The sequence below is a fragment of the Streptopelia decaocto genome (assembly GCF_964273445.1).
Source record: "Streptopelia decaocto genome assembly, chromosome: 1".
Taxonomy (NCBI): Eukaryota; Metazoa; Chordata; class Aves; order Columbiformes; family Columbidae; genus Streptopelia; species Streptopelia decaocto.
Genome location: NC_138663.1, coordinates 56716458 through 56729471, shown reverse-complemented (window position 1 = coordinate 56729471; position 13014 = coordinate 56716458). Strand labels below are relative to the sequence as shown.

The 13014-nt window shown below is 38.1% G+C and overlaps 1 protein-coding gene across 3 annotated transcripts in view; it reads left to right on the top strand.

Moving 5' to 3' along the window:
• The window catches only part of CNOT2 (CCR4-NOT transcription complex subunit 2), a 90224-nt gene that overhangs the window by 23391 nt on the left and 53819 nt on the right, over positions 1–13014 (top strand). The window contains exon 2 of one of the 3 annotated variants that reach the window (XM_082043011.1): positions 7967–8039. The exons of the other annotated variants lie outside the window; for them this stretch is intronic. The gene's annotated coding sequence lies outside the window, so the exon portion shown is untranslated. The remainder of the gene's footprint in view (positions 1–7966; positions 8040–13014) is intronic. 3 annotated transcript variants of the gene reach the window in all.

Sequence of the window (13014 nt, the reverse complement as noted above, 5' to 3'; positions counted from 1 at the left end):
GTGTATCACTGCAGTATATCAATATTGAAGAAAATACTGTGAAGTCACGTGGTATTTACCAGGGCCAAATAAATTATCATGTCAGGAGTTGAGTTGGCCTTTAGTTTGTTTTCTGGGTGTTTATAGAGTACCCTTAGCAAAAGTCTGAGTCACTTCATGGCTTTGAGTCTGAATGTGAGATCTGGACCAGTGTGTCAGAGGTGGACATGTACAGATGAATCTCTGTCAGCTCTGTTACACATTCAGAGAAGAAGTCTTGAAATTCTGTCATTTTTAGTGCTGCAGTGATATGTGTTGGGATTTGCACACCTTAGAGAGCACAGCGGGGTCAAAATTTGCCTCGGTCTCTCTTAAGTGCTATCCATGTTCCTGTTTGGACCTACTTCTGCATCTTGTTGAGACCCTGAAAGTACTTTTCAGTTTCCTTTTTCCAGCAATAATGTCTTCCAGTTTCTAGGATAATATTCATTTAATGTTTCATGAACTAAAATTTGGGATTAAAATAATGATAAACTACAGCAGATATTTTGAAATGTCCTTTATTGATAAGAGAACCACTGAAAAGCAGCTTCAGTGTTTTGGGTAGCTGTAATTTCCAGGTAATGGAACAAATATGAGACCGTAAAAACATGTAGTATCAACAGGAAATTGTGTAATTTCACTGGCATTGTAAACACTTACCTATACTGGCCCAAACCAGATAGTTACTTTAAAAAAAAAAAAAAAAAAGAAAAGAAAAAAGAAAAAAATCATTTTTGGCCATACCATTGAAGTTACTTTCATCTACATGTTTATTCTCATTCTGGGTTAATTCAGCACTGGAAGTGGCTCACTATTGGTATAATGATGGCCATTTAGCCATGTGTCACACTTTTTTCCCTGTATACCATGTTAAGATTGTTTTCTTGCTCACACGTTGTCCAAAGAGGCTACTGGTGTTTATTCTTAACCACTGGTCATTGTAGGGAGCCTGTGTTATGTCTGTGTAATGTGGACTGAGTGTGTTTGGAATGCTGCTATTTTATGCATTTTTGTGATGACATTTACTTGGCCTTTTTTATCTGTTTAGAATATCTCCGACAATCTGAAATCTAACAAAATGAATGCTTTATCTTTTTTAGTTCTTTTAATAAAAAGGTAGTCTTCCCATAGGAAAATAACTCCTCAGATAAAGTCTTCAGTGTATATATCCATCCCAGATAGTGAGGAAGTTCTGTTGCCAGAGCTGCAACATGAGGAGGAATTAAAAGTGAAAGATGAAAAGGAGTTGTCAAATCATACAGGCTAATAAAGAAATTTGAAAGGGGCAAAATGGTACTGAATGTGAATATTGTTAGCCAGAAACTAAATGTATGCTTAGGCTTTATGACTTTGAATACCTTTCCATTATTCTTTTGTGAACTTTTCAGGGCGAGGGGTTAATAAAAGGAAGCTTACATTATAGGAGTCTTGTATTATCAAATTAAAAAACAAACAAACAAACAAAACCCCAAACAAACCAAAAAATGGCAACAAAACCAAATGTAAGTGCTACTAGTTCTTAAAGCTTTTGAAATCTGTAGTATGCATGGAGACCTTTTTAGTGAGATATGCATGAACACACATATTTGTGTGTGTTTATATATCTTCATATATGGATTGCTATACCCCTGTCCCCTAAGTTGGGTGAAATGAAAATCTTTGTTCTGCTAGGGTTGTTCAGACATCTGCGTGATGCAAGTGAACAAGAATGTTGTTGTAAAGTGCCAAGTAGAAAAGGGCTTTTTTTGTCAAGTAAACTGGACAGAAAAGTATGCAGATGACCTCTCCATTAATATGTGAATGCTATTAATTGAAACTTTCCTGTATTATTTTTCTTCATAGTAGTCAGGTAGTGACGTTTTCTGAATGGAAACTCTTATTGTATTTTTGACTTTTATATGGAAAGAAAGGTAGTCTTTTGGTTTTAATTTCTGAAGTGTTTAAAGGGGAAACTGATACTCAAGCAAGCTTCAAGTATTTCTTTTTCCCTACTTCATTTTGTCTGCATAATAGGAAGTTTTAGAAGCCATGCTCAGATATTTGTGTGCGTCTGTACTTACCAAGTGTGACGGTCAGGTCGCATATAGTTGAACCTGTCTGCAAAGCAGTGGTGGTTCTGCTTTGATAGCCATCTCTCAGTAAAGTTAATAGTGGTAGTATCTATGGTAAAAGATAATTCAAGATTATGGGTCCTTTGTGCTTAATGTTTGTTTTCTGTTAACTGCCTTTTGTATAGTTGTTTTGTGCTCCTGCCAAAGTCCTGTATGTTTGAGCAGTTTGTAAATAACTTTTGGTTGTTCGGATCATTGGTGCCTGTTCTACCACAGGTTTCAAGTAGTGCATCCTGAGATACTAATGGCAGTTTAGGACCATCTCAGATGAGCGTAAGATGCAGTTGAAAAAGAGTATGTGAGAGCATAAGTAAATGAGCTGCAGGTAAATACAGTAAGTGGTAAACTTTGGTTTAGTTTAGTTTAGCATACACAGTTAATTAGTAATTCATTTTAGATGGTGGTTGTATTTCTGTGTAACAAATAAAACAATGATACTCTCTTTAGCATGAGCCATTAGAGTTCTGGCATGACAAGTTTAGGATTACTGGCTTTGTTCCAATCAGTAAGATCAGAGGAAAGGTAAAGTATGCTTAGCTAGCTGCAGTGAGTAGGTCTGCATTGCTTATATTTAATTACTAACAAGTTTGAAATCTGGTTCACCTACCTTTTCAGGCTCCCTTTTATAGTCAGTGGATAAGAGGTCACTCTAGGGAGCAATTCCTCCCTGATACTTCTCTTGACTGACCCTAAAGCAACCGTGTTGCTCTTGAAAGCAGGATTCTTCATGCAGCTGTCTGTTTCCGACCTCTTCCATTGCTGACAAAGACCTTGTGCTGCAGATTTGCTTGGTTTGGTGGAGCATGCAAAAGGGCCTCATTGCCTAGAGAAAACTTTTCTTTTTATCTCTGCATTAGTACAGACAGGAGGAGGGAGCTATTTCCCTGTTAAAAAATAATAATAAAAAAATAACATTGTGTTCCTGAAAATGATGTAAAGTGGTTGAGATCAGGATCACTGATCAGCTGAAGGTTTTTCAAGTATATGAAGTCAAAGCGGTTTAAGAATACTTGAATTTGAAGGAAGGTGCTGAAATAAATTTAATTTTCAACTATAACAACAGCAAATCGAAGTTTAAAATAATGGAGTTGTCAATCAGTCAAGACTAATGAGTATAATACTAATGAGTATGAGACTACAGAGAAAATATATTTCAAAGTAATTCTTCTACAGGGGAAAATGCAGGCTGCCTTCTCCGGTATTTAAAATGCATATATTAAACCAATGCATCACAAATAGAAGCAGGCTGTATTATCTGAGCTTAGCATAGAAGAAATGTTAGGCAAAATGACGTTCATGTTTAGTGTGTTTTGGTATAAACATTGTTATGTTGTCTGAAATTTGAAGTGGGACTGGGTCAGTATGAATACTGCATAGCATTTCTGAAAATCAAAGGGAAGCTGATGTTTGAGAAATTGTTTGAATTTTATGTGGTTCTGTCAAATTTATCATTAATACCTAGTTTAGCCTTTTTTTAAAAAAATAGATTTTTACTTATTTTTCTGTGATCTTTACTTTGTGTCTAAGTTTTAAAATAAGATAGCTCTTAGAGTTTGTCTTCTTTGTGGGTTTTTTTAGTCTGTTTATTTTGTTAAACTTTTTAAGGACCTAACAACATTTTTTTCTCAATTTGTTAGAATAAAGAGTCAGTCACTTGGTTGAGGTTTTGCAAAACCTAGAACTGTGCTATAGATTGAATTTGACTCAGGTACTACTCTTGAAGCTTAATCTGGAAGAGATTTAGTACAAAAACAAACTGCACTCAAGCAATTCACAGTTCTTCTGTGGTGGAACAGAAGATCTGAGTAGAAGAGAAGCAGCAGATACTATGTATTTTAAGAACTTTTAACGTGTGATAGTATAGTCTACATAACTAAGCTAAGGAGGTATGTCCTAAATTGAAACTACTACAAGTTGTCTGGAAAACTGTAGTATGAGTACTTCACTCTGAAACTGTAGGGAAACCATAGGTTCCATGCATCTTCTTGAGCCTGGTACTTTTTGATATTTTCCTGAATTAGTGGACGATAGAACAGGAAGTAAATGTACTCATTTTGCATAAAAAGGCAAATCCAGAGATGGCAAACAGTAAAAATATGTAATGAGGAGTATTGATTAATTAGCAGGGAAGGTTGTGGTGGCTGTCGGTTGTAATAAGCCATTCAGACCAGCGTAACATTGTTGAGGGAGGGAGGGAAGTGGACACCATTCCAGGATGTCTATGTAGGAGGCTGTGCACAGGTCATTGTGAAATATAGTTTCTGTGTTCAAAGACATTAGGACCTCACATGGATTACTGTACTTACAGAAGCATATTAACTGCTAAAAGGACTAAAAAGGACCATGGGTCTAGCAAAGATGGACCAGAAAGGCAGAGAGGAAGAACTGGAGCTGCTAGTACAATGCTGTGCAAGTGCAAAAGGAGAGGGAGAAGAAAAGCTGTTCTTTGCTCTCAGGGATGGGATAAGATCATCGTGATGTTTGTATAGAAGGCTTTTTAGAGGTCAGAGGAAATTTTGGTAAGTATGGTCAGATGCTGGGATAGGTTCCTCAGGGAGGTTGTGTGAGGTCTGTCATGGGTCCAAGAGCCAGTAATGGTGTTACCCAGTAGACACTGGCTCCTGCCTTCTGCAGAAATGAAAGCTCAGCAGGAGCCAGGAGCTCCCATGCAGGACATGGTAGCAGCTGCTATCCTCTCTTGAGTATGAGATGTCTCTTTGCTAGGGAGCGTTTCCCATTTCCTACAAAATTCTTAATCAACAAATTAACATCTAATTTGGGAAAGGAGAATGCAGCTTGATGCACAGCCTTTGGGCCAAAGAATTCTCATTTCCCTTATAACACAGAGAACAAAAGTCCTGTAATGAGTTGGAATTACAGTGATTTTAATCAGCTTAGAGTTTGTGTGTATACATGAAATAAGCTAATATTTGTATTAGTCTGTGTTGTCTTCTCAATATAACATTATTTACGTATGTAACAAAATAATGAAGGTAGGCATTTTCTCATTCAGAATGTATTTATTTCCAATTTGCTTTGACTATAGCTCTCTCAAGTCATATTGTGTTAAGAAATACTTAAAATCGTCGAGTGTATGAATGCTAGAACTGAAATAATAACATTTTAAGACAAGAAAGCAGTGTTACTGTATGTGGAGTGATGCATTCTGAGTGTAGAATCCACCTGGAAGGGAGTCTTGGAAACTCTAAAGTTTTATGTCTTAGGGTGTTGGAGCTCTCTAAGGATCCACTCTCTTGTCAGGTGGAAAGAAGCAGTCTGTCTGTAAGACTTCAGTGATATCATCTGTATTTTCATAGCAAATGTAGTTCTTGCAGAAATCCCTTCCTCCAGAAAGAAACCTGTGGGTTTCCACAGTATTTGGTGCCTTTGCAGGTGATGAACCGGCTGTCAGACACATCCTTGTCCCCAACTGTAACGAGTCCCTCTTGCATCGGGCAGTGCTACTGGCTCTTGCTAGTACTGGTGAAGGGAGAATGTCTCTGGATTGTCTGGTGTAGGCACTTGGAAGGCCCCATCTCTTTGCAGAACCAGGCAAATCCGAAACTGTCTACTGACTTTACTGCATGTTGTATGTTGATTTTGCAACCTTTGGAAATGGAGAGAGGAGCTTGCCTGGTGTCCTGTCGTTTCTTTGTGAGATGTCACGAGTTTGGGTATGTCAGCGATGTGCCCTTGTGGCCAAGAAGGCCAACGGTATCCTGGGGGTGCATGAAGAAAAATGTGGCCAGCAGGTCGAGAGAGGTTGTCCTCCCCCTCTACTCTGCCCTGGTGAGGCCACATCTGGAGTGTGGCATCCAGTTCTGGGCTCTCCAGTTTAAGAAGGACAAAGAATTACTGGAGAGAGTCCAGCAGAGGGCTACGAAGATGGTGAGGGGTCTGGAGCATCTTTCCTATGAAGAGAGAGTGAGGGAGCTGGGTCTGTTCAGCCTGGAGAAGAGAAGCTGAGAGGGGATCTCATCAATGTTTATAAATATCTCAAGGGTGGGTGTCAACAGGATAGGACCCGACTCCTTTCAGTGGTGTCCAGTGATAGGATGAGGGGCAATGGGCACAGACTGAAGGACGGGAGATTCCATCTAAACATGAGGAGAAACTTCTTTACTTTGAGGGTGCCAGAGCACTGGAACAGGCTGCCCAGAGAGGTTGTGGAGTCTCCTTCTCTGGAGACATTCAGAACCCACCTGGATGCGTTCCTGGGTGATCTGCTCTGGTGAACCTGCAGGTGGGTTGGACTGGATGATCTCCAGAGGTCCCTTCCAACCCCAACCATTCTGTGATTCTGTGTGCACCAAGGCGGTGTAGCCATGTCAGAGTTGGCAGCCTCTCCTGCTTTGCTTTCTCCCATCACCCCAGCACTGGCAAACTATGGTTTTGGTTGTGTGGTGTAGCTCTGGCACTGAGGCTGCTCTTGAACGGCTCAGGGACCACAGGGATAACTGCCGTGGGCCTGGGCAAATTGGTTGCTTTCTTCAGACGTGTAAGCCCATGTTCAGTGGTAACCGCTTTGAATAGGTCGCCTAGTGTATTAGCGCTTTGGTGATATTTTCAGTGGCGTGTTTTTGTTGAATTGCTTAAAGCTGAAGAAAATGTTTAGCAGAATAAATGTATATGAATTATTTAGCAAATCTACTTCATAATTTTGCTGCTCTTTTGAGGTGAGGAACCTTAGGAAATTATTGTGAGAAGGGACAGTGCAAAACACTTGGTGGAGTTTTATCCTGCAGCTGCAGTACCCACAACTGGTTGTGCTGTGCCTCTTTGCAGCATCACTCATAACAGTGTGAATGTGACCTTTGGCTTTTTGGTGGAGGAAAACTAAAAAAAAAAAAGTGAACTTTTTCATTGCATGCGATGACTGGTTCCTTCACTAGCTTAGGGTTCTAGAATACCACTCTGTGTTCAAGACTTGGGTGATGTGGTTTTTCACTGAAGTAGTTGTTCATCTCCTGTACCAGTTACAGCCAGAATATACTGACTTTGGTGATCCTGAAAGGTTGGGGCCTCTTCTTTCGCAATTGATTTTTGTTGTTTGTGTGTTTTGTTTTGTTTGGTTTTGGAAACACGGATTCTGTGGTTCCAGCTTCTGGTTTTGTTTTTGTAGCCATCTCTGAAAACTGTTGGAGCATGAATTTGGGCTGTTCTCCTGCTGTCTCAAGGATGGTTTGGAAGCATTTCTGTCTTTCTTGTAAGGAGGCGAAGTTCCCTTTAAGGTGTACAACAGAAAGGGTCGGCCACTATTTAGGTTTTATTTGGTTTAGCAGTGAATAAGTTACACACAGTTAAAAATAATTTTGGGGGCGTTTGTGATTTCTTATGTGGTTTTCTTATGAGACTAACTCTGTATTATTTTTAGAATAACTTGTCTCTACAGGATCAAGGCATCTGCCTTTCTGTTTGGACAAAGGATCTGTAGATATGTTAGATCTCTGTAGCCTTTTAGTTCAAGTTGTGAACTCTTTTTTTCTTTTTTTTTTTTTCCCCCTATGGGGAAAAAAAGCTTACTATTGATTCAGCTTTTTCTTAAATCTCCAAAATAGTAATAATTTTGTTTTTAAAATGAAATTTTGATAGTTAATGACTCCTGCTTCAGTTTGTGTGTGTGTGTATGTTAATTGCTTTTTATTTTATTTGCTTTTTGCTTTAAAACTACTCAGAAGCTTTTTATTTTAAGCCTATTTTTTACTTCTTTTCAGTGCACAAAATGTTTTGAAATGCCTTTTTCTCTGTTTATGGAACAGTAAGAATTGTAAGAAGCTTGGAAGATAACTCTATATTTTTACTAATAATGTTTTATTAATCTACTTCATTTACAGGAAGCGGTCATCGGTCAAAACTTGCTTACCTCAGCAGAGACAAAAAATTAATGGGCAAAAGTACAGTGTGTAGGTAGGTAGCTATTTTCAGTGCACTTAAGGTTCTTCAAGGAGAACCTTATTCTAAGGGAGTGGGGTAGCTATCAAAACACAAGATTTTGCTCTTTAAAATATTCAGGCAACAATTTCAACTATGAGGTGTTGAAGGAAGTGGCTTTGAAGCATATTAACGTGCTTCCTACTTTTAGGAGATTTTATTTAAAAGTGCATTGGAATGATGCATATGTGCATCTGTGTGGTAGAGAGAAATTGAAACAAGTATATTTACTTTTGTAAGTTCCTTCAAGAATTTTGCAAATACTTCAAGACTTGCAAACAAATAATTCTTTCTGATAGTTTTCCCAAATTTGAGCATAACTTACCTGATATAAGTTATAAAGGGATTGGGCATGAGCATCTTTGTTTTGTTGATTGTGTTTTACTACGTTCAGTGCCTTGACATGTAGTGCAATAATTGTGGGTGGGAGAGTTCTGTACTTTGGTGTGTGAATAACAATCACATTTATCCCCTTAAATAAAGAAGTAAAAGAAATTATTGATTTGAATTTTCACATTAACATAGCCTGCTTTGCAAATAAATGTTCTTTGGAATCCATAGTCTTCCTTCAGCTTGAATACAAAGGTTAAAAAAAAATCCCCGAAAACAACTCAATTTTGTTCATACAGAAATGTCTGTTGTTAATATGTCAGGCTAACATGCATTTAATTCAATAAAATAATATTTGAAGATGGAAGGTTCAATTTCAGAACTGTTTTGTTTTATCTTTGTGTCACTGAAGTAAAAATTCAGTGGCTCTGTTTTTTATTGCAAGTCTCAAACTGTGATGCTATGTAATATAGCCAGTTCTTATATATGGCTTAAAAGTAGAGTAGCAAGGAGGTGACATTTCCAAATGAGGTGTTGTGACATTTTAAAAGTTAAAATTTGTGAAATTCCTCTGAGTTAGGAAGGAATGTCAGCAGACTATAGACTGTGAGTTAATTAGAGCCTAGAAATTATTAAAAAAAAAAAGTCAATTTGATAAGACAACATGAAGTTTAAAACATACAAGTTAACTTTGAGGTTTTGCCAAAGAGTGCATTAAAGTAGCATGGACAAGTTCCCAGGAACATGTCATGACATGCTTAAGATTCATTAAAATAAGATGAGGAGAAGAGTCAGTAAACCTCAAGAATAGCTTGCATGTGTGATTACTCTGCTTTACATTTTGGCAATTTGTGTTTGAATTTAATGATACACTGTGGAAAGTCCCAGAAGTAATTTTGAAGAGTTTTTCCTTTCATTTGTCATGTATTGTTTGTTATGCTCAGTTAGGCTTCAGTTTGAGGATTTAAATGTGAATGTGGACTTTTCTCCTGTGCTTTTGTCCCAGAATCCCAAACTGGTTGGGAAAAAGTTATGCTTGGCACAGGTTGGTTTCTTGTTCCTCAGAATAATTTATCAACGTGTTGCTTTTGCTTCCAAGGCAGTCTCCAGACTGTTTTGGCTTTCCTGGAGCAAAGCTGGGTAAGTAGTTTACCATTGGAGAGCGTGCCATTTCACTAATAGTTTCTGAGAATGATTTTTGTGGCAAAGCATGTTTCTGTGAAGTCTCCCATGTAGTGCTTGAAAGAAGGTGAGATCTGAGCAGCTTGTAGTGTGGAATTACAGTTCCTTACACAGGCGAAGGCTCTGCTTTGAGAGCCAGTGTTTAAACTGCAGCAATGGAGTCTGCAGGTTGGTAACCGGGAGTTTGAGGAGTTGCAGTTCCATGTATCCTTGGTATAGGGAAGACAAAAGGAAAGCAGGTGACTATTCTTGTTTATGAATTTATTTATTTATTCTGAAGCCGGCAATAGGATCTCTTCTTAAAGCCAGAAATCACGGAGATGGATGCACACACCTGGGGCATGGGGAGTAGGGACTGGTATAGCTTCAGTGCTCCTACGCATGTGATTCAGGAGTGGCAGTGCAGCCCTGATTATTTACATTTGTACTAGATCTGATACTTCATGAAGCAGTACCAGACAGACCTGTTTTGAAATACTGGATTCACAGATGAAAAGTCATTCATTTATTGAGAGTAATCTATTCAGCTCTGTTCTTTTTGAAGTACTGAAGTGGGTTTATCTTGTAAAAGAAACCTGCTTTGGTTGTGCACTCTTCTCTCTCTGTTGGCCTCTCTTTTCCAGTCCCTAGCACTTTTGATACCAAGTTTTACAGAAACCACTCACACAAGACTATACCTAGTGTATGTTTTGCTTCCCTTAAAAGTAGGTATTTTAGACCAGAACTTAGAGCTTTTTGTTTTTGTGAGAATGTTTTCAGATGTGGATTTTTGTTTGTATTAAATCCTTAAGAAAAGATGTGTTGCTTTGAACAAGAATGAAGTATTAATGGTTTTATTTCAGAGACCCTGATGTAGAGGGTATGCCAGTTCCTATGAACATATATGGGGGAACAAACTGTAAAATTCTATTTTGATGTAAAGTGTAAGACTGATTATAAAAGTTAGTAGTCTTTACAGAAATAAACTGGAGAATCCTTGTAGAGAACAGCACACATGCTCTGCTCTTGATGAGAAGAAATTAGGAAGCATCAACACGGAGCAAAAGATCAGATAACATGTTGGAAGTCACTGAGTTCCCAGAGAGACTCCTGTCTTTTCCCTTATTAGGCTAAGCCTCAGCTTTTCTTCCTTAGAAATTCGTTGGATCACTATAAATAACTGAGATTTGAAATAATATTTCCTCTGAAAATTGTCAGAATTTATCAGAAGAAAGCAAGCTCTTAAGCTGGAAAAAAAATAATAAAACGCAGAAAATAAAAATTACCAAGAATGCACTTTCTACTCTAACAGTAAAAAGCCTATACAGTTTCATTTCAATATTTTGACAATTAATCAGACTACAGACTTCCCAGGAAGCCCAGAAAAAGTAATACATAGAGGATGCAGGCAATACTTTCAAAGTTTGCAGAGCCATAGTATATTGAAAATCCTTTTAGAATTATTTTGTTTGTAAATAAGCTGAAATGTAGAAACTTTTAAGTCTTTAAGTTTGTCTTTTAAAAGAAAATTTACAGCTTCTCAGTTTTATCTACTTAACTAGGTCTACGCATGCCCAAACCAGCTATCTAAGCATTTCATCTAAGGTTTATCAGATTTATCTTTATTAAAAAAAAAAAGCCAGCTTCAAATTTTGCATCTTTTCTCTGCATATTTGTCATAGCTTTCCAACAGATTCTTTTCCTCTAGCATTATTTTCTTATAGCATTCTTATTGTAGTATTTGAATCATAAATGGAAAGGTATTGGTCAATATTTCTTTTAAATTGAAACTTTAGATAGAGAGTTAACACTTGACATGACAAGCGTGAAGGTAACAGTAGTTAAGATCTTTTAGGATCCATGGGTTTTTGGGTTTTTGGTTTTGTGCTTTCCCAGCAAAAAGGCAGCTGAGCAGATAGAGCAGCACGGGGAGGTGCTGCGTGGCACTGGCACCCCATGGAGTGAAAGTGGGGTGGTTTATGTGATTACCACCCTCAGCTGTGTTCTTGCTTCTGGCCCAGAAGTGGCTGCACTAACTTCAGGGATGGTTGGACCAAGCATGGAGCAAATCCTATGTGAATTCCAGTATAGCCTACCAGGAGTAAATCGGTGGGTGGTATCTCAGTTGCTGCTTGTTCTGCAGCTTGTCAGCAGCTCCTGGGGAAGGGGCAAGATGGAAAAACTATGAAGGCAGCTGTATTGACCACCTTATTTCAGTCCACCTCTGCATGTGATCATTTACATGTTGTACTTGCTTAATAGTGTTGTCCATCGTTACAAGGATTCATCCTTATGATAAAGTGAATTTTGACAACAGGGTACTTGCCTTTCTTCAGTTGCTAAAACCTTGATCTTCAGATACAGTTTCCTGGCTTTTAAGATACTGTAAATTGGGGCTGTGGCTATTACATAGTCTTACCCTTGGTAACTGGTGTAACTATGTAGCAAAGCTGCACAGAGGAACCAATTGGCTGAAAATTTAACAAGCCAGCCAAGAGCAGGACTGTGACTGTAAGCTTCGCCTTGATGAAGCCTTATACCATGTGAAAATCCTGCTCACTGAGGATTCACACTGTAGTGAATCTTTAACTGAAGAAATAATTTTTTGAAATCTTCCTATGCAGCCCCTTAGTGTAAGAATTGTCCAGTGAATTTGTAGAAGCCACCTCTTTCTCACTTCAAAACCAAAAAACTTGTTCGCCATCCAGTTTTTGGAACTGCAGTCTGTAGTGGATCGTGGTCATACATTTGTATTCCTCGCTCCCCATAACTAATATGCTGTCACTTTTAAACGGATTTTAGAGTGTCCTAAACAACCTTCCTGTTCTCGAACACTTCTTAAGTAAACTGCTTTCTACCAACTATCAGTAGGATATCTATTTTACCTTGTTCTGCTTTCAGAGCTTTCGTCAGATATTTAGTTTATTGAGTCATCTAGACCTTCGTTTGCAGCTGCTCGTCGGGATTCTGGTCAGTACTTGAGCAGCAGTGAGTGCTAAAGGATTCTCCTGGGAGTCTCCAGTTTTTGAGGAAATTGGTTTTTCTGCAACAGAATTTGCTTGATAACTGTTTAAGTTAAGATTCCTAGAAAATCATTTGTTTGGACTCTGAATTCTGTCTGCTTTTTACTTACTTGTGGGTGACCCAGGAAGCTCTTGAAGCTTTTTCTGGTTAAGAATGAGAAAGCTTTTGAGTATGATATGTATCCATTCACTATAAGGAATATATTTTTTTACTCTTTCATTCTTACTGCTGTACATTAAAAGTATTGGTGTTTCTGAACTAGCTTTTTGAAGATAAATGCTGTGCAGAACTAGAAAAACATACTTCTTTTGTCTGTGGCTGGATTTTGGAAGTTGTGAATTGTGCACAGTGCTGCTCTGTGGGCTGTTTACTTACACTGCCTCTAGGAATCTTTTTCTTTATAGCAATAAGCTTTTTGATATCTTTCTTTTTAAAA